We start from the raw sequence: 22,941 nt of genomic DNA, 5'->3' as shown, positions 1-22,941 counted from the left end.
TAAGATTCAGTTTGAGAAGACCGCAGCAGTGAACAACTGGAGTGCTGAAGATAAAGTTGCTGCACTATTCGTGGCATTGAAAGGATCTGCTGCTGAAATCCTACAGACTATTCTCGAGGGAGAGCGGAACAACTACGAAACATTGATGAGCGCGAACACAGGAAGCAGATACACCAAATAGAGTTGCAAAACTGCTACCAAAAAGCTAATGAGACTTTGCAGGAGTTTGCGTCAGATGTCGAAAGGCTTGCACATTTGGCGAATGCCGACACACCCGTGGAATACACCGAAAGAGTAAAAATTCAGAGCATCATAAATGGCATACGGGACGTGGAAACGAAGCGAGCTACATACGCAAACCCAAAGCTGACATTTGCTGAAACGGTATCACATACATTGACTCGGGAAACGGCCTCACCATTGAGTAAACCAGCATACAAAGCTCATCGTGCGGAAGTAGAAAGGCCAGAGTGGGTAGAGGCAATTTTGGAAGCACTGAAGGGATCTCAACAGAAGAATGCCGGAGTTATTAAATGTTTCAAGTGCGGCAACCCAGGTCACATTGCACGACATTGCGATCTTGGTCCTAATAGTTCCAACAATGTGGGTGGCCGTAAACGCAAAGCTGGCGGAAATTATCAAGAGCGTGTCGGATGTAAAGAACGAAAACTGGCCCCGGCTATTGAATGTCCTGTGATATCTGTGTCGCAGATTGGAAGGAAATCAAGCAGTCTTACCATCAGAGGGAATGTGGATGGTAAAGAGCGTGTACTGACTGTAGATATGGGGGCATCTCATTCCTTGATTCGATCTGATTTGGTCTACAGGAGAGTAAAGTCATTACCTGGAGCAAGGTTGCGTACGGTCACAGGCGAGTATAATCAAGTCCAAGGCGAAGTGGTATGTGAGGTATTAATTGGAAAAGTCATGGTTCTTCACAAATTCGTTGTGGCGGAGATCGTTGATGAAGTCCTATTGGGAGTGGGCTTCTTGGTTCACCATGACATCAGGATCGATATGCGGAGAAAAATTATGCGCTATAAGAACCAGGACATACCACTTAACTTAAGTTTGGAAAAAGGGTTCAGCAGTAATCGGGTACTGGTGGGAAAGACTCGACAAAGACCACGAAAGTCAAAGGCAAAGGTTGATAGATCGAATGGGCGAAATAAATCAAAATCAAAAGCACCTGCGAGAGAAACACTGGCATTGACAAAACCTAAAAATGCAGGAAAACGAAGCAACGAATTTCCGAGAAAGAATGCGAGGGTAGTTTCAAGCCAGAGCGCACTACTGTGGGGAAACGTGGGAACGATACTGATTATGCAAAGCAAATCCGTCCAGCGCAAGCTCTTCGAAGTAGTTCATCGGCCAAACAACAGAGTGTGAAGGAACGAACCAGGGTATTGAGTGGTACGATGAAACACAGGTACCATGAGAACAATAATTCGAAAGCTTTCTTGGCGGGAGATTTGGTACTGTTATACAACCCTCACCGGCGGAAAGGTGTTCCATCCAAATTTCTGTGCAGTTGGGAAGGCCCGTACAAGATTATGAAGAAGATCAGTGATACCATCTACCGCATACAAAGCATTGAGAAACCGCGGAGTAGAAGAGTGGTACATTTGGCGATGCTAGCAGCGTTTAAATCGAGAGATTTGTCTGATCGGGACAATCAGACTTAGGTGGAGGGCAGTGTCACGAATATTAGCAACATTAAGGAGTGCTGCCGTCTCTAAGCCGATGCTAAGTAGTGACGTGAATGCAAATCAATAATTCAATCATTATGTATCTACATAACCGAAACAATAACTGCGTCTACATATATGTACCATTTACGTATACGAGCAGCGGAGAGTCAATGCACTAACACATGCATATATCTGAGATACCCCTATAAGTATGCAATGAGAAAAACTATAAAATTGTGCAATTCTAGTTATAGCTGAGAAGTTTGAGAGCTCATGGACAATGCTAGTGGATTCTAGAAAATGTGAATGTTAAAATCAAAGAGTATAAAAGGCGGCAGATGTAGAGGCGCTGTAATTCAGTTTGATTTGAGTTGTCAAGCAGTTTCGATTAAGACGATATCTAGCGAGCAATAGCAGTATTATTTTGAATAGTAGAGTTGCATTGAGCTTTCAATCAGTATGGTTATTAAGCAAGCTATTCGTTGCACAGTTTGAGTGTTATTGTGAAGTATTTTAATAAAGACCATTTTTCCATTATTCAATATTGGAGTTATTTATTCAACAGTTTAGTGATTCGAACTTAGCAAAAGTGCAAATAAGAGGATTGCAAGTAAATTCGTTACTATATTGAAACTCTAAACAAGGGTTGTTCATTTCATTTGTTAATTTACTTCACAAGGGACAGAAAATGTAAATATTTAAATTTTGCATACCACTTCAACAAATACTCTTGTAATTCCCCCAAGATGCGAAGTTTTTCGTGTTTTTAATTTGAAAAATTCTACAATTCCAGTTTTCGCAGATTCGCATGAACGGTTTTTTCACATCAAAATGTATCATTGATACAAAAAATTCAATTATAAAAGTTATCAACACCACCGGCGAGGTCAAGTACGTAAAAGATTTCAATATTAAAACTGAAGACATAAAAAACTTCAATGCCTATCGCACTAATGATACACCGATCGATTCAAAACGCATAGAAGAGCTCAAATAAATTTTAGCAAAACAAATGCCTTCTTATGGTAAAAAGAAATTACTTGATTTATGTTTGAAATATTCTGATATTTTATGCACTAAAACCGACTTAATGACGCTTAATAATTTCTACGAACAAAAACTTAGATTAAATGACAAAACTCTTGTCTATATTAGAAATTACCGTTTGCCATACACGCAACGTAAAGAAATAAATAAACCAGTTGGAAACCTATTACAGAATGATTTAATCGAACCTAGCTTTTCAAATTATAAGCGTCCTTAATTTTGGTACCGAAAAACATGCACAAAACCCGCTCAAATATCACATTTTTGCATTTAATTAAAGCCACTTCAAAATATCTACACAAAAATTTAATTATTGTCCGTAATGACCAGTTTTTTCTATATTTAAATGGTAATAAAGCACAAAGAAGTTAACTGGAAAAGTATTCTTATTGAAATTTTCCTAAAAATTTAATAATAAAAGAAGCAAATGACAAAGATTTCAACATCCGTGTTCCGAAAATTGTCATCGTTCTAAATATGGCATATAAAACGCTTGCATGAAAAAGTACTAATCTACATTTGAACGTCCTCATTTGTTGATTAAACAATTGAAAGTTATGTATTATTATAAAAGCTCTTAAGTTCCTTCATATATTCTTCCTAGCGGTTTATGGTCAAATACTGTGTCTTTACTGGTTTGTAAGTTTGCAAATTGCAATAGCAATATACTATTTTTCTCTATTTTCTAAGAAAAATTTCTTCTAAACACAATAGTTTGTAATTACAGTCATTTAAAGTAGGCTCTATACGTAGTTGTAGCTTTTTTGATAGCAAAGAAAATTAACTTTGAATACAAATCGGCTCAAGTAAGATAGAATTCAACCTACAAATGCCATTCATATAGGCAGAGAGACGAATGGTCCTTCTCAATCACTCGGGTCCTATATTTATATTCCGTCAAACGCTGTCAAAACATCAGCTGTAAAAAACTGTAGTCCAATGGAGCCAGCCAATATCTTTGTGGGGAGGGAAACTAATAACCTCTGAAGAGCTTCTCCCAATGAAACATTTTGTTTGTGGCACATATGAAGGAAAACTGGGAAGGTGACTCAGGTGAATAGCCTTAATCACTGTAGGGCAATGCCATGGAATTATACATATATTTATCGAAATTCTCGGAATTAGGAAGCTCCAACGAAATCGCCGATATACCTACGTACTTTGATGTATTTAAATTTAAATGACTTAAACTCAAGTATCTATTTTTGTTGTATTATCGACAAAAAATATCCACAATTTACTCTTTTTGGTCAATGCACAATATCTTCATTTACAAAATCCATTTTACTACAATAGCAAAACAAGTAGGACATATAGAAACATTTTGACATATAGCAAGAAAGCAATAGATTGTCTTTGCGAAGTTTTAAAGAAACTGAAAAGAAAGAAACATTTACTTGCATATTGCGATGATTTAAGGCAACTGCACTTTGACCGTGTGATTCGCGGTTCGAATCTCGGTGAAACCTTTGATAACATTCGAAATTGACTGATGTTGATTATGTGGCGGTTTTCGAAATGTTAAAATCGCAGTATGCCAGTAAGTGTTTCTTTTCAAAAATAATAATTGAATATTCAATTATTACAAGTCTGTGTTAAGCTCATGAATTCTTAAATATTAAACTACTTGAATAATTAGAAGGGGCTATTATTTCTATTGATAAATTTTACACTTTTTTGCACCCCACTCCTAAGTTGATTTAACGTATCTGGTGGCAATGAAAGTATACCAAAAAATAACCTTGGGGAAAAAGTATTTAGTACCGAATGAAAAAAAAAGTGTGCATTCAAGTTTACATTCATTAAAGATTGGGAATGGTTCCTACATTCCCACTCTATATTGAATTATATTTTACCATTCAATAACACACACACTTTAGCTTTGAGTTAAAGTATTTTGAGCCATTCAGGAAAGGAGATTTATAATATGCAACCAAAAAATCACAATTTTTTAAAAGAATGCTGAGAGAATGCACACTCAATTGATTCAATCTTTTTAGAGTTCTGCACGGGGACTACCAAAAAAATAAGTTTCGTGAGTGCTAGTGATAGTAAAATATAAAAAAATGAAATGATATGAGGAAAGTGTAAAAAATGTTCGTCATTAATTAATTCCTCAAGCAAGCAAGAAACTGTTTTTGTTAAAAATACAATAGGGGGACTCATGTATCCTTATAAATGCCTTATAAATCTATCTAGTGCGTAAACGAGCTGTCAAATTTTTTATGAAAAATCATTTACACAATTTTTATAAATTTACGCGCACATTTCATTGTGTAAACGCGGTAAACTAAAGGGAATTCAACCTTGCAGACCTTAGTAAAGAGGTTTTGGTTTTGATTTTTCACTTAATCTTGGAATTTTTTAATTTGTATAACAATCAAAAAAATTTTTTTTGGCAATAATACAGCTGATAAACAATTAAGTTTATCAAGAATAGTACTAGGTGCGTTCATATAACAGCGTGTGTAAATGGATATAATTTTACACCTTATAAGTTTATATGCTTTCATGAGTGCCCCTAATAAGTGGCGGTGGTGTGATTTACTTTTGTTGTTGTGCATAGTGAAAATGAAATGGCATGTTCCTTCGGCACTTGTGTGTTAGGGTATTTCCAAAAAAGGGTTTTTTTGCTTGTGAATTCCCCCTTTTTTTTTTGTCTTAATAAAGGGTATGACTGGAACGACCAGTAAAACTAAAATAGGTAAGTCTAGAGTTTAGCTTGCTACTGCGTTAGAGTGTCCCAAATGTTGTGAAAAAAATATTTTTTTTTTTTTGTTGTGTGCGGTTTATAAATGACGAAAAATGGTGAATTCAATGGAATTGGTAGCGAAAAAATATTTCTTGAGTGACGCTGCCTTTAGCATTGTGATATCCTTTTCCAATCCTCCAATACATTTCGCGAAAGAAAAGCGACAGAAAAATTTGAATTTTTGAGGGCACCCTTACAGTGCAGTTTTAGGCAAATGAAACGGCTTAAGCTATGTGAATACGTTTGTATGTACGGTGGAGTGTGTGGCCCCAAAGAAAAATAATATTTTTGCACTTGCAAAAAAACAAATTGCGTTTTCTAAAAAAAGTAGATTTTCGTGGTCATTCCAATGTGTATGTACGCGGTGTGTATGTTTGTACATATGTTAATGGTGTGTGACTACCCAGCAGGTAGTCCGTTCGGCCATGAGCCAAAAAAAAAGCCCCGAAAGAAGTGAAGTTGAAGGGTGAAAAAATATTATTAGTTGAAGTTGCTAAAAAATGTTCGGCACCTTTTTCCACTTTTAAAGGGACAAGACAAACCCTTGACGTGCATGCATTAGCCTGAACCATACAATTATTATAATTTTTTTTTTTTTTTGATTATTAAATATTATGCGGTATTCTGTTTGTAACTTCTTTGCTCTGTGCTTATTGTGTCTGCAAATTTGGGGTTGTCGTATCTTCGGTTTCCGCACTATTTGATGGTAGCAATACCAATTTGACGAGCGGTCTTGTCACTTCTCCTCTCCCAGTTAGGACATCTACCACGCGTACCCGGTTGTCGGAACCAGGGCGTAATTTGACCACTCGCCCTAATCTCCATTCATTGGGTGGCAGGTTGTCCTCCCGTATGACCACCATGTCTCCCACTTTCATGTTTGACTTATGATGTTTCCACTTGGTCCGCTTCTGAAGTTAGCTCTGAAAGATATTCTGTTTTCCACCTTCTGCAAAAGTTCTAATGCAAAGCCTTGAGTTTTTGCCACCTGTTCACAATTCAGGCCGGGTTTTCATCGACGTTGATTTTCGCTGGAGCTAGAAGATGTCCTCCGATTGCGTTAGAGGCTCAAGGTCAGATGGCTCATTTGAAGCCGGACTGAGGGGTCGTAAGTTAAGACACGCCTCAATTCTGCATAATAGTGTATTAAATTCTTCGAAGGTGAACTTTTGGCTGAAAGCTACCTTTTTGAAATGGGTTTTGAAACTTCTCAGCCTAATGGGAATGTTTGGAAAGCGTTTGGGTGCGGGCGTCAGCCATAAAGGCTTTAAATTCCGCCTTAAATGCGCGTGACGCTCCGACGAAATTGGTCCCGTTGTATGAGTAGACATTTCTGGGGCATCCACGTCTAGCTATGAATCGAGCAAAAGCTGCTGCAAAGGATGAGGTGCTCAAGTCGCTAGTGCCCTCTAAGTGGATGGACTTAGTCGAAAAGCACACGAACAGACCAGCGTAACCTTTGGAAATGTGAAACCCGCACCCACTATAACTTTTAATATCGAAAGGGCCTGTGAACTCCACCCCGGTATTAGTAAATGCGCGCGAGAAAGTCGTTCGCTCCTGGGGAAGAATGCCCATAAGCTGACTTTGGGCGCGTCTCTTATGGATTGTACATATTTTGCAATTGTGAATGATTGACCTAATCAGGGTTTTCACTTTTATAATCCAGTTCTGCGTTCGAATAATAGGCAGCATGAGTTGGTTTTCACCGTGGAGAGTATCCTCGTGAACAAATTGGACAAACCTACAATTGTATGGTAGCATTATTGGATGGCGCTCAGGATAAGGCATATCTTTGGATGCGCCGAGTCGCCCGCCAACCCTCAATACTTCGTTTTTATCAAGGAAAGGGTTATGTGAGAGGATTTCGCTTTTGGACTCAAGTGATACTTTGGCTTTCAATTTCGTGATCTCTGAGCGAAATGTTGCTTCTGAGCGAGTTTTATCGGACGGGTCGTCGTTGTTTTAATTTCATCGGATGAAATTAGGCAAGAGTCCGGCTGGCTAGAAGCTCTTGTTTCTGGATGGGTTCTTTGAAGAAATCTCTAAATATACGATATTACCCTCAAAGCTCGCGAAAGACTGGAAAACCTGTCAAGAATATCACTAATGTTGTCTTTAATTATTGCTGCATGAGCCTGCACTCGTTTTTCCTCAAAGTTTGTTGTGAAGTCCGTTTCCTGGGTTGGCCACTTTTCCTTACCTTCTTGTAGCCAAGAAGGTCCCTGCCACCGCAGAGTGTTGTTGATCAATTCCTGAGCTAAACCGCCTCGCTCAGTCTGCTGGATTTGTAGCTGAATCCATGTGATACCAAGTCGAATTTCCTGCTTTGTCTATGATTTTTGTGACTCGATGAGATACAAACGTAGACCATGAACATGGGGGTTTGCGTATCCAAGCCAGTACGATCGTCGAATCAGTCCAAAGATTTATCGTTAGGTGGCCGAAGTCCAGATTGTTGGATATCGATTCGATGATTTCGGCTAGTAGTCTTGGGAGCGAAATGGTTTTGACTGGAGCCACCCTCGTTTTTGCTAAAAGCAGATTGACAAGTATGCCCTCATCTCCTTCCACGCGCAAGTAGACTGCTGCGGCATATGCCTTTTCAGATGCATCACAGAAACCGTGAACCTCGACCTTTTCAGTAGGAGAATAAAATACCCATTGAGGAATTCGTATCTGCTCGATTTCCTTGTATGTTCTGGTAAAATTGTACCATTTGTCTAATGTGGAAGGAGATAACGTTTCATCAAAACCAGTACCCTCTAGCCATATATTTTGCATAATAATTTCTGCGACAATAATTGTAGGAGCTAGCTACCCTAATGGATCGAAGAGTTTCGCTATAGTTGATAAGACTGTCCTTTTGGTGAAAGTGGAATCTTCTTCTATTGACTTCGCTATAAAGGAGAATTGGTCAGAATGTGCATTCCACCTAATAAAAAGGGCTTTCACGCTACTGCAACCCTCGAATTCTAGAAAATCTTCGCTCAGTAGATGAGCTTTTGGAATGCTTTTCAATACTTCGTTACTATTCGAGGTTAATTTACGTAAAGGAAAACCGGCTGATTTCAATACCCCTGAAACTTCATTTCTTGCCTTTACCGCGGAGGCAATAGTATGACCACCGGAAAGCACGTCATCTACGTACATATTTTTCTCAAAATGTTAGAGGCAATTGGATGAGAACTTTCTGAGTCATCAGCCAGTTGGAGTAAAGTCCTTATTGCTAAATAATGAGCACAATTTATATCAAAAGTAACCGTTTTAAGCTCCTAGAGACTGATTGGTTCATCTGGGCTTGAGCGGATGACTATTCGTTGGTACTTTGTATGGTTAGTCTCTACTAGCATTTGCCTATACATTTTTATACTCAGTTGAGCAGAGCTCACAGAGTATATTAAGTTTGATTGGATAACGGTTGGTTGTACATATATAAAGGAATCGAGATAGATATAGACTTCCATATATCAAAATAATCAGGATCGAAAAAAAATTTGATTGAGCCATGTCCGTCCGTCGTCCGTCCGTTAACACGATAACTTGAGTAAATTTTGAGGTATCTTAATGAAATTTGGTATGTAGGTTCCTCAGCACTCATCTCAGATTGCTATTTAAAATGAACGATATCGGACTATAACCACGCCCACTTTTTCGATATCGAAAATTTCGAAAAACCGAAAAAGTGCGATAATTCATTACAAAAGATCGATAAAGCGACGAAACTTGGTAGATGAGTTGAACTTATGACGCAAATTAGAAAATTAGTCAAATTTTGGACAATGGGCGTGGCACCGCCCACTTTTAAAAGAAGGTAACTTAAAATTTTGCAAGCTGTAATTTGGCAGTCGTTGAAGATATCATGATGAAATTTGGCAGGAACGTTACTCTTATTACTATATGTACGCTTAATAAAAATTAGCAAAATCGGAGAAGGACCACGCCCACTTTTAAAAAAAATTTTTTTTAAAGTAAAATTTTAACAAAAAATTTTATATCTTTACAGTATATAAGTAAATTATGTCAAGATTCAACTCCAGTAATGATATGGTGCAACAAAATACAAAAATAAAAGAAAATTTAAAAATGGGCGTGGCTCCGCCCTTTTTCATTTAATTTCTCTAGGATACTTTTAACGCCATAAGTCGAACAAAAATTAACCAATCCTTTTGAAATTTGGTAGGGGCATAGATTTTATGGCGTTAACTGTTTTCTGTGAAAATGGGCGAAATCGGTTGATGTCACGCCCAGTTTTTATACACAGTCGTCCGTCTGTCCTTCCGCATGGCCGTTAACACGATAACTTGAGCAAAAATCGATATATCTTTACTAAACTCAGTTCACGCACTTATCTGAACTCACTTTATCTTGGTATGAAAAATGAACGAAATCCGACTATGACCACGCCCACTTTTTCGATATCGAAAATTACGAAAAATGAAAAAAATGCCATAATTCTATACCAAATACGAAAAAAGGGATGAAATATGTTAAGGTAATTGGATTGTTTTATTGACGCGAAATATAACTTTAGAAAAAACTTTATAAAATGGTTGTGACACCTACCACATTAAGTAGAAGAAAATGAAAAAGTTCTGCAGGGCGAAATAAAAAACCCTTAAAATCTTGGCAGGTATTACATATATAAATAAATTAGCGGCATCCAACAGATGATGTTCTGGGTCACCCTGGTCCACATTTTGGTCGATATCTGGAAAACGCCTTCACATATACAACTACCACCACTCCCTTTTAAAACTCTTATTAATACCTTTAATTTGATACCCATATCGTACAAACAAAGTCTAGAGTCACCCCTGGTGCAGAAAGGCCCACTCCCTCTTAAAATACTCATTAACTCCTTTCGTTTGATACCCATATTGTACAAACGAATTCTAGAGTCACCCCTAGCCCAACTTTATGGCGATATCTTGAAATGGCGTCCACCTATGGAACTAAGGATTACTCCCTTTTAAAATACTCATTAACACCTTTCATTTGATACCCATATCGTACAAACGCATTCTAGAGTCACACCTGGTCCATCTTTATGGCGATATCTCGAAAAGGCGTCCACCTATAGAACTAAGGCCCACTCCCTCTTAAAATACTCATTAACTCCTTTCGTTTGATACCCATATTGCACAAACGAATTCTAGAGTCACCCCTGGTCCACCTTTATGGCGATATCTCGAAAAGGGGTCCACCTATAAAACTAAGCCCCACGCCCTTTTAAAATAATCATTAACACCTTTCATTTGATACCCATATCATACAAACAAATTCTAAAGTCACCCCTGGTCCACCTTTATGGCGATATCTCGAAAAGGCGAACACCTATAAAACGAAGGCCCACTCCCTTTTAAAAATACTCATTAACACCTTTCATTTGATACCCATAACGTACAAACAAAGTCTAGAGTCACCCCTGGTCCACCTTTATTGCGATACCTCGAAAATGCGTCCACCTATAGAACTAAGGCCCACTCCCTCTTAAAATACTCATTAACTCCTTTCGTGTGATACCCATATTGCACAAACGAATTCTAGAGTCACCCCTGGCCCACCTTTATGGCGATATCTCGAAACGGCGTCCACCTATATAACTAAGGCTCACTACCTTTTAAAATACTAATAAACACCTTTCGTTTGATGCCCATATTGTGCAAACAAATTCTAGGGTCACCCCTGGTCCACCTTTATGGCGATATCTCGAAAAGGGGTCCACCTATAAAACTAAGCCCCACGCCCTTTTAAAATAATCATTAACACCTTTCATTTGATACCCATATCATACAAACAAATTCTAAAGTCACCCCTGGTCCACCTTTATGGCGATATCTCGAAAAGGCGAACACCTATAAAACGAAGGCCCACTCCCTTTTAAAAATACTCATTAACACCTTTTATTTGATACCCATATCGTACAAACAAAGTCTAGAGTCACCCCTGGTGCAGAAAGGCCCACTCCCTCTTAAAATACTCATTAACTCCTTTCGTTTGATACCCATATCGTACAAACAAAGTCTAGAGTCACCCCTGGTGCAGAAAGGCCCACTCCCTCTTAAAATACTCATTAACTCCTTTCGTTTGATACCCATATCGTACAAACAAAGTTTAGAGTCACCCCTGGTGCAGAAAGGCCCACTCCCTCTTAAAATACTCATTAACTCCTTTCGTTTGATACCCATATCGTACAAACAAAGTCTAGAGTCACCCCTGGTGCAGAAAGGCCCACTCCCTCTTAAAATACTCATTAACTCCTTTCGTTTGATACCCATATCGTACAAACAAAGTCTAGAGTCACCCCTGGTGCAGAAAGGCCCACTCCCTCTTAAAATACTCATTAACACCTTTCGTTTGATACCCATATTGCACAAACGAATTCTAGAGTCACCCCTAGCCCAACTTTATGGCGATATCTTGAAACGGCGTCCACCTATGGAACTAAGGATTACTCCCTTTTAAAATACACATTAACACCTTTCATTTGATACCCATATCGTACAAACGCATTCTAGAGTCACACCTGGTCCATCTTTATGGCGATATCTCGAAACGGCGTCCACCTATGGAACTAAGGATTACTCCCTTTTAAAATGCTCATCAACACCTTTCATTTGATACCCATATCATACAAACAAATTCTAAAGTCAGCCCTGGTCCACCTTTATGGCGATATCTCGAAAAGGCGAACACCTATAAAACGAAGGCCCACTCCCTTTTAGAAATACTCATTAACACCTTTCATTTGATACCCATATCGTACAAACAAAGTCTAGAGTCACCCCTGGTGCAGAAAGGCCCACTCCCTCTTAAAATACTCATTAACTCCTTTCGTTTGATACCCATATTGCACAAACGAATTCTAGAGTCACCCCTAGCCCAACTTTATGGCGATATCTTGAAACGGCGTCCACCTATGGAACTAAGGATTACTCCCTTTTAAAATACTCATTAACACCTTTCATTTGATACCCATATCGTACAAACGCATTCTAGAGTCACACCTGGTCCATCTTTATGGCGATATCTCGAAACGGCGTCCACCTATGGAACTAAGGATTACTCCCTTTTAAAATGCTCATCAACACCTTTCATTTGATACCCATATCGTACAAACGCATTCTAGAGTCACCCCTGGTCCATCTTTACGGCGATATCTCGAAAAAGCGTCCATCTATAGAACTTAGGTCCACGCCCTTTTAAAATACTCATTAATACCTTTCATTTGATACTCATATCGTACAAACGCATTCTAGAGTCAACCCTGATCCACGTTTATGGCTATATCCCTAAATGGCGTCCACCTATAGAACTATGGCCCACTCCCTCATAAAATACTCTTTAATGCCTTTCATTTGATACACATGTCATACAAACACATTCCAGGGTTTCCCTCGGTTCATTTTCCTACATGGTTATTTTCCCTTATGTTGTCACCATAGCTCTCAACTGAGTATGTAATGTTCGATTACACCCGAACTTAACCTTCCTTACTTGTTTCAATATCGCTTTTGAAAACATATTTGAAAGGTCTCCAACGAAGAATTAAGGTCGGTAAATCCGACTGAAGCACTGGGCCTGGGAGAAGAATATCGTTCAGATTGACACCATTCGAAGTTGAAGACTCTCTTCTTTAATAACAGCATGATGAGGCAAATAATAATTGTCCGCAGCGTCAGCTGATTGTATTGACGTTATTTTCGACATATGACCCATTTTCTCGTACTCCATAAGTACTTTATTATATTCCTTTAGCAACTCTGGGTTTTTTCTAAGTCGCGTCTCAATTTTGTAAAATTGAGAGCACGCGATTTTCAATGAGGACCCCAGGAAAATATCTGCAGGGAATTCCGCTCTGAAAGGAAGGGACACGATGTATCTTCCTTCTGAATTTCGCTGCGTTGTGCACTCGTAGAGTTCTTCGCACATTTTTTCTTCCACTGTGGTTGATTTTGCCTTGGATATGTCCTCAATTTCCCAGAATGACCTAAGCTGACTGTCTAAAGCCACTTTATTAAAAAAAGAAACCCGATTATGATTAGTTGGGCTGGATGCATCAGCGCGATCAGTCAGTATCCAACCGAACACTGTTTCTTGGGCTAAAAGTGTCCTTAGAATGTTTTTCTTAATCCCGTCTAAGATTAGTCGCAAGTAGAATGTCTCCGCCCAGAACAAGATCGACTGGCTCATTAACAAATAATCGTTTGTCCGGCAGTACAAGGTCAGGGAATGCCTGTTGTGTTAGTGAACAGACACCATGTGTGGGTAAATTACCTGTCAATTGTGGTAAAACTAACACAATAACATCAATTGATATAAGTGGGTCAACTAGTGATCGCAGTTCTATGGCACATGCCTCTTTTACCTGCGCAGAGATTGAATTATTGATGCCCGAAACTTGAGCATGCATTTTCCTAGCTCGCAGGTTGATTCTGCGTCTGAGTCTTTCTGTAATTAAAGGGCATTCAGAGCTAGAATCCATGAGGGCTTTTGCCGAAAAATCTGTACCATTATAGCGAATGGTTACACGAGCCGTTCCAAGTAATACGCCTCTTCTAGTATTCGCGAAATTCTATTTCATATGAATTGTTTCTCCTGAACCTTTTGTTTTTTCCGAACTGTGGCGTAATCGGGCTTGTTTCGACGTAGACGCCGAAACATCCAATGATTCTACAGCCGCTTTCGCCGGAGCAGGCTTCTTTTGAGCTATCTGCAAATGCAGAAGGGAATGGTGTACATTTTGACACGGAATGCCCCGTTCAAATAGCAGTTGTTACGTTTGATAAACGAAACCCTTTCAGATGGTGTCAAATTTCTAAATTTTTGGAATGTGTGGTCGCTATTTTTGCACATTTTATATGCGTATTTGGCGACGGTGGTTTGGAATGACCCTAACTTTTTAGGCGGTGGTTCAGAGGAATGCTTGTTGCTTTGACCTTTTGGCGGCTTTGAAGGCTTGATTCCTCTTAAACCTGAAACCGATTCTAAGGTTTGGAAGCTATTTGAAAGGAATCGATCCATATCCGCCCACTTGGACGTTTCTGTATTATTGTCTACTGATTCTTCCCATAAGGACATCAGGTAGCTTTGTTGAACAGAGGTATGTGATTATCGGACCCCAATTAGAAATGTCAATACTATGACTCTCTAATGAGGATATACAATTATCAATATCCCTCTGTAAGCGTTTAATGGACGCGCCGCATTCAGTTTAAACTGCATGGAAAAGAATTTTTAGTTGGGTGTTGACTGAGATTGGTTTGTTCTCGTACCTGTCACACAAATTTTTCCAGGCTACATTAGAACCATCATTTGTCAATTCGCACTTCTTGACAATTTCGCGGGCTTCACCTTGTGTCTTTTGTATAAGGTAATAGAGCTTTTGAGCTGGCGGCCACCGTGGTGTGATGGTAGCGTGCTCCGCCTACCACAGCGCACGCCCTGGGTTCAAACCCCGGGCAAAGCAACATCAAAATTTTAGAAATAAGGTTTTTTAATTAGAAGAAAATTTTTCTAAGCGGTGTCGCCCCTCGGCAGTGTTTGGCAAGCGCTCCGGGTGTATTTCTGCCACGAAAAGCTCTCAGTGAAAACTCATCTGCCTTGCAGATGCCGTTCGGAGTCGGCATAAAACATGTAGGTCCCGTCCGGCCAATTTGTAGGGAAAAGCAAGAGGAGCACGACGCAAATTGGAAGAGAAGCTCGGCCTTGGATCTCTTCGGAGGTTATCGTGACTTACATTTTTTTTTTTTTTAATAGAGCTTTTGAATTGGCGACAGGTGCTTATTTATAATATAAATGGCCGTGAACATGTCACGAAAAGTTGGCCATGACACTGTTACCCCCGGTTGCCGCAATCAAGTTCCCCCGAAAGGAAAATAGGGCACGATGATCAGCTGGGTACGCTTGCATTATCGACTTAGCTCGCCGGATGGGGTGGGTCTTGCAATCATCATAGGTATTAAAAACCGCTTAGGTAAACCGCAGAAACAATAAAAAAAATCGTACCCCTTTGCTGCCACTAACATAACCCCCTTACTCACCTGACCTCAACCGTGATGCCTCGTCGCCGTAGTCCTGCAGTTCGCCTCCATACAATCGAGGCAGGCCCATCTGCCTTCACAACTCCCCCCTACCATTGCCCGCCATGGCCACCACTGGCTGGCCCCATAGTAAATACCTGTCCTCACGTCCGTCTGTCCATTACCAACAGATCACCCCGACATCCCCCATTCACCACACACTACATCTTCATCCTTAGCAATTCATTATTTATTTAGTAATAGCTTATATCTACGACAAGGTTAAATTTCATATTTACAGGTGTCATCGCACCTCATAGCTTATATTCCTAATGCACATTGAGCGGCATGCATCAGCCGTGCTTTTATACAACTAAATCGACCTATACTAAGTTCTCCGATTCTTCAGTTATTACTACACCCGATCACTCTCATCAGTGCATTAACTCAAACTTACTTCATCTCGCGTTTGAGAACGAATATGTACAAATTCAAATGTATGTATATACGTGTAGTGTAATATAGTGGTTTAGAAAAGGGATACTTGATCTAAACGAATTTGCTTAAACAAAAGCCTGAAGCGAAGGCATTTGAGCAGGGAATCGTTTACCGGTATTCAGCATTCCAACCGAGATAACAAACAACTATCAACACGAATATGGGTGCGCGCCTCTATGATTAGCCACTACGATGAGATACTCTTACCATTCCGTCCTCGAATGCCTTGCAGTTAGCTCTTCACTTTGAATTAACGAAATATGTGACCGTCCCCTTTTTGGACCTTTAACTGAACTTGATAACCTTGCGTTGATTCACGCGCTCTTAAACAGGCATACATAACACAACGGCCGCATATTTCGTTCATTCATTCGTTTTAAGAGTCACCCGGAATGTGAAAATGTGAAATGTGCGAGTGTGAATTATATGTGAGCGCACACAAATAGTAGTGTCAGTATGAATAGAGGGAATCAGATAGGGATTGAGTGGGGCGACAGCCGCGAGACATAATCTCTTGGCACAGACACCCAAGCAAAACAAACAAAACCTCACCAGCTGATTACCCTAAGGCGCCTTTGGTAACTAGCAACGGGGCACACAGCGCTCATTGCGCTTTACTATTATGTTTCTATATCAAGCGCACCACTCACCCTCTGTCCCACGCTCAAGACAGTGGTCACCCACAAACAACTCTTAGATAACAACCACAATAATTAATCAACAATATTTTCACCGTTGTGCACGCTCTTAAACTACCTCCTAGCTCCCATGCGCTGGCTACAAGCAATTCGACCAACCACCGTTTAGTTGCTTTTGATGAAGAGATTCACGGTTGCCGCTATAACAATAGTTACCCTCGCCGATGCCCGCAACAATAGTCGCTCTTAAATAAACCCGCTTACAACAACAACAGCATCATTAAAATTATATATGGCGCTCGTTATTTTCTGCCGTTCATCCACTGCTTCGGCTATCCAGCTTCCTTGTGCTGGATACAGACACGTCTGTTGCTCTTGACGAATAGATTCGCGTTTGTCTTTTTCCTTCTCACAAAAATCACCCCCTTTGATCAGCGCGCCGCCACCAACTCCCTATGCACATATATGTGTTATTATGCTGCTCGGGCGAGTGGCCACTGTTTGCGAGCACTCCGTGCTGCGCGCTCAACCAAGCGTTTCTGCCTGCACTAGCGTTTTTTGCTTGAAGCAAGTGTGTATTCGAACTAATTAGCAACGCATGGCCCCAGCCGAACTTTTGGTTTAAAACTAACTACCTGGTTGTATATACTGCTCCCGTGTGCTGAGTTCTTGTCGTTGAATCGCTGTGATGATCGAACTGTTGTGCCGGCGTCTACAGTCTGTCCACGCTGCTCTGCTCTCTTACTTGGTGTTTCGTCGATTCTTTTCTCGCGCTGGCTTGCGCACGTTCGTATTCAACACCAAATTGCCGTGGAAATATTCCAAGCTTCTTAGTGCTTCGATGCCCTGTCAGTGTGAGGCTGCAATTTTGTGACTCCTCTGCCGGCTTTGCTGCTGAGACACTGTGTGTTGTTGATCTTTTACAGTATTTTCTTGTGAATTGCCATTTACGTAGGGCGATGGAATCAAATCTGTCGAATGAGATGCCATTCATGAGAATCTGCTCCCCTTTTCTAATTTCGATTGCAAATCTTACCTAGTTTATTCTTCGCCGTGTGTTCTGCTTGGTGGTTGGAGTTGAAAAGGCCGGAAGTGGCAGAGTTAAGTTGGTCGCAGCAACCATTTGCACTGAATTGGACAATCACGCGCAAGGTTGCATCGTACTTCAAAACTTTTCTTTGACTGACAACTAAGGTCGAAACACATCTTTCGCAACAGGGCGAGTTAATCGAAGATGCTACGGGGATTCGATGAGCTCGAAAAGCAGGAAGATGTTTTGCTATACGTCCACGCGTATGGGCTCGAACCCACGTCCCTATGTCAGATCTTAAGATCTTTGGCATGGAAGACCCCTATGGACCTCCCCTGTAAGTCAGATAACTGGTACAAGCATTGGCCAACGCGTTTTGTTACCAACGCTCTAATGAACTTCGACGCCAGTTTCGCGTTATAACCCTGTGTTGCCTCACTTTGGCGGAAGTTCCTTCGGTAGACCAATTGACCCACCTGGAACGATCTCGGCTTGGCTCGTGTGTTGTAGGCTCTTTGGCCCTTCTCGTATGCCAGCCTCAGGTTCTTGGTTACCTTTTCTCTTAGCAGCTTGAGCCTCACATCCTTCGGAGCTATCACAGTCTCCGAGTCAGCGGCCTCGCCCAAAGCTCGCAGTATCGGATAAGTTTCCGCATGTTGGACCATTGTCTGCCCGAAAACAACCCTGTATGGCTCCGCTCCAATCGCCTCATGCACCGCGCTGCGCAGTGCAAAAGCTGCCCTTGACACCTTACTGTCCCAAGACCTCTGGTCGTCCTCTTCAATGTATGACCGGATTATCGCCAATAACGATCTGTTCACCCTCTCTGAGGCATTCGCTTGTGGGGAATACACCCCCGTCCGAACATGTCTCACGCCATAGCCATTCAGGAAGCTCGCAAACAGTTCCGATACGAACTGACGCCCGTTGTCGGAATGGATAACCTCGGGCACTCCGAATACATGGAATACATCCGCCTCAAGGTAACGAACCACCTCCTTCGCCGTGGCACTCCTCATGGGCTTCAGGAACAGAAACTTGGAGAAGTGATCCAGCACCACAAACACGTAACTGTTTCCGTCTCGAGATCGCGGATAAGGTCCGCAAAAATCCACGTATAGACATTGGAACGCTCTGTCCGTCACTGTCCGTCCGCCCATGAGAGGTCGGCTTGTGGTGTTCGAGGCCTTACAGCGTTTGCAAACGTCGCAGTTTCCTACGAAGCTTTTGACCGAGGTCACCACTCCTGGCCAATAGTATCTGGCCCTCAAGCGCCTGAGCGTTTTGGCTATGCCTCCATGACCGGCTGCCGGTCCATCATGCATCTTCCTCAGCAGCGTCTCGCGAAGACCCTCCGGTACCCATATCTTCCAAAGGCCCTCCTCATCATCCTCTTCTCTCCTGAACCCGTCTCTCTTATAAATTATACCGCGTATGACCTTCACGTCAGGCAGTCTCTCTGCATTGGAACTCGTGACTCTTACCAAGTCCCGATAGGTGTCTGACTTGAACTCGGCGTCCTCTAGTGAGATGTCCGTCGAAAGGCTTCTGACATCGATTTCGCCCATGTGCATTCTACTGAGCGCGTCCGGCACCACATTCTGGGTGCCCTTGCGATGCACGATGTCAAAATCGTACGCTTGCAACCTGAGACTCCAGCGCGCCAGACGACCTGCCAGATCCTTTTGACCCATGAGCCATTTCAGGCTCATGTGGTCTGTGATGATAGTGAATGGAGTTCCGTCGATATAGGGGCGAAATTTCTTCACACTGTTGACCGCAGCCAGACATTCCAACTCCGTAATTGTATAATTCCGCTGGGCCACGTTCAACTTCTGCGAGATGTACGAAATAGGGCGCTCATTGCCTTCCTCGTCCAACTGAAATAGCACTGCTCCTACGCCCGTGGTGGATGCGTCACACTGGACATAAAAACGTTTCCCAAAGTCTGGATTCATGAGCACCTTTGGCGAAGTCAGCTCCAGCTTGAGTTGTTCGAAAGCCTCTACGGCCTCGGCCGTCATCTCAAACTCCTTCTTCTTCTTGAGGCAGTCCGTAAGTGGTGCGGTCTTTGTCGCAAAGTTCGGGATGAATCTTCTGTACCACCCTGTCAAGCCCAAAAATCGTCGCAGCTGCTTGGTGGTACTCGGAACCGGAAAATCTAACATAGCCTGCACTTTGATTGGATCCGTCTTCACCTTTCCTTGCCCTACTATGAAACCTAAGTACTTTATCTCCTTTTGGCAGAAATGTGACTTTAGCAGATTGGTGGTGAGCCCTGCCTTCGATAGACACTCCGCGACCTCCGCGAGATGTTGCAGATGCGTCTCGAAGTCCGGCGAGCATATCAGCAAATCATCAATATATACAAATACATTTTCTCGTAGCCTTGAGGGAATGACGCGATCCATCAATCGGCAAAGTCGCTGACTGGCATTACACAGCCCGAATGGCATTACTTTGAAGTGATACAGTGGACGCCCGGGGACTGTGAAGGCCGTCTTTTCGCGTGCCGCCTTCGCTAACGGGATCTGCCAAAAGGCATCCTTCAGATCGATCCCCGTTATGAAGTAGGTATCCTGTAGCCGACTAAGGATGCCCTCGACATGCTGGGTCGGGTAAGCGTCCTTCTTCGTGCATTCGTTCAACTTGCGCATATCTACACAAAGTCGGTTCTTTCCGGGTTTTTGGACAAGCACTATAGGCGAGCTCCAAGCACTATCACTCTCTTCTATTACTCCGAGCTCCAGCATTCTGTCTATTTCCTGATAGGCCAGTTTCTGCTTTACCGGAGACATCGGGTAATAGCGTTGCTTGATAGGTGTGGTCTCGTCATGTACCTCGATAATGTGCTCCATTAAGTGTGTTTTGCCCAATCCCAACTCTGCCGATGACGGAAATAATGACTTTACCCGCTGCAATTCCATCTTTTGTTTTGGGGTCAGTTCCACCATACCTGAACTATCAATGTCAATTTCCGCTATTTCCGACGTCCATAATCCAAATGCCTCCCAAAAATCTATCCCTAGGTATAATTCCTGCTTTAAGCTGGGCACCAGGTACACATCTAAACACTTTGTCTTGCCACGCCAGCTTATCTTCAGCCTCACTTTTCCCACAACTGCCTGTCCCTTTCCGTCCGCTGTTCTTAGCTGCTCATCCATAGCAACGACGCCCTCCAGGTCCAATCTTCCGATGGCGGGTCCTCCCAGACAGCTGACTGAAGCCCCGCTGTCTAACAGTCCGCGCATCCGAATGTCTCCCACTATGACCTCCGCATACGGTCTTCGGTCCACCTCGTCTTTTATTATGGTCGACGTCATCGCTTTTCTCAGCCGCTTTCGTTCCTCGTCCTTCTTACGCAATGCCTTGATCTTTTTCGTATTCCTCCCTGTGGCTCCGGTACTCCACGTCTTCTCGCTATATCCCACAGTCCCAAATATCTTCTTTCTTGCTTCTCGGTACTGTTTCTCCCTTTCCTCCAATGTCTTGAATGGTGTCACCGCCGGTTTGCATTCCACCTTAGGTGTTGAGGCAACTGCTTTTAAAATGGATTTGACTGCTGCTGGGCCTCCGGGATCTTCTTTTCCTGGCGAGACGACCCGGTGCTTCCGCCAGGAAGACGGTTTTCCTCCCCGCCCTTCTCGCACGGTACTAGCCTAGCACCTGTCTTATCGCATTTGTAACACCGCAGTTCGTGGAAGTGTGAGTCACATCCCTGTTCATCATATTTCCTTCTGGCCGCGTCTGATGGCCTTGCTGAGCTTTCCCTTGCATTCATCGCGCGTCCTCGTTTTTCCAGTGCCTCTACTACTCGCCGATCCTCATCCTTGCCGACCTCTTCCCGGACTAGGTCAACTTCATCGACGCCCCTTCTCGTCTCAAACTTTCTCTCCTGGTCCGCGAAATGTTTCTCTGCACGTCTGCACTCCGCTTTCAACTCCACGAGCGTTGTTATGTGACAACCAAACACGATATTCTTCACCTTCGCCTTCAAGTTCTTGCGTATGAGACTCACCAAACTCCGTTCTGGCATCTGGGTTTTCATGGTCAACGCCATGCCCCTCACGCACGCGTAAAATTCGTCAAATGATTCGCGATGATCCTGCTTCCTTTCGTTCATCGCTTGACGAATTTCCTCGTCACAGTCCGCCTTGCGGAACTGCTCAACGAGCGCCTCACGCAGGTGAGCAAAAGCATCTCCTTCCAGACCAGCGTGTTCCTCCATATACAGCCAAAACCACTCTTGGGCAGCTCCGCTCAACAGCAGGTGAAAATTGGCATGTAGATCCTCAGACGAGACTGCGTGTTGTCTTTTTAGAGTCTCCACTCTAAACAGAAACCGTTCTATAGGGATTGATTTGGCACCACCGTCGTACTTCAACCCCCAGTCCCTGATGGTTTTGAACTTGTTCTTGTTACTAACCGAGTAAGAATGTCTTTTCTGCGGAGATGGAGTAAAGAGCCGACGGCCGGTGAGCTCCACCTGGTCCACTGTCTCTCTCTCTCCTTCTCCCCTTGTCTCTTCGCATCCCGCCGATGCGGAAAGAACGTCAGTTTCCGGGAGACCACAATTCGCGTCTGCCCGAGGGCCCTCGCAAGGCTTCTCGACTTTCGAGACTCGTTCCCCCAGTGACTTGAGCTCCTTTCGCATCCCGTTTATGGCCTCGCCTATAGCTTCAGCCGTTGTGCGATTAACTTCCGTCTGATATTGGAAGAATAAGGATTCGAACTTTTGTAAAAGCTCGCCCCCCACTTTATCTAGTATAGTAGCTTCCGGAGTAGCAACATCCCCAACGGCGATCATTCTTTGTGTCGAATTTCCAGAGCCCGATGCCCCTGGACTAACCTTGTTCGAGGATAACTGCTCCCCCTCTTCCGACTCAATCTCCTCCACCGACTTCGAAGCATCAACTTGGCTTCTCGTGACGGCCCTTTTCTTTCTACCCTTTTTAGGCATAATTAAATTTTGTTAAATGCCAGTTAAATGTTTGTTTGTGTTTATGTACGCTTTAGCGCAGTAGTGTTATATAGAAAATTTTTGAATTGTGTTAATTCCCTGATATGTATATCCTCTGAATAGCACGTATTTACGCTCAATAGTGTGTGTGTGTGATGAACTTAGCTTAGGGTGACCTATCTTGACTACTCAGTCCTGTCCCGTCGCCTTACCCCCCAATTTTATAAATATCGTCTCCCCAGAACCAGTGTCCACAACCAAAAGGACTTGACCCTCATCCTAATGGGCTGGACACGAGGT

At 42.4% G+C, this 22,941-nt stretch overlaps 2 long non-coding RNA genes across 2 annotated transcripts in view; both read right to left on the bottom strand.

Annotated features, from left to right (window-relative positions):
- The window catches only part of LOC137248040 (uncharacterized), a 319,325-nt gene that overhangs the window by 209,862 nt on the left and 86,522 nt on the right, over positions 1-22,941 (bottom strand). The gene's annotated exons all lie outside the window — the stretch shown is intronic.
- Positions 15,746-17,918, bottom strand: LOC137248038 (uncharacterized). The gene is made up of 2 exons (XR_010952018.1): positions 17,688-17,918; positions 15,746-17,622 (listed from the first exon to the last, which is right to left on the bottom strand). It is a non-coding gene; the product is annotated as an uncharacterized lncRNA (long non-coding RNA).

The sequence above is a fragment of the Eurosta solidaginis genome, chromosome 4 (assembly GCF_040869045.1).
Source record: "Eurosta solidaginis isolate ZX-2024a chromosome 4, ASM4086904v1, whole genome shotgun sequence".
Classification (NCBI taxonomy): Eukaryota; Metazoa; Arthropoda; class Insecta; order Diptera; family Tephritidae; genus Eurosta; species Eurosta solidaginis.
The sequence above is the reverse complement of the archived record's forward strand: the minus strand, read 5'-3'. Positions and strand labels throughout refer to the sequence as shown.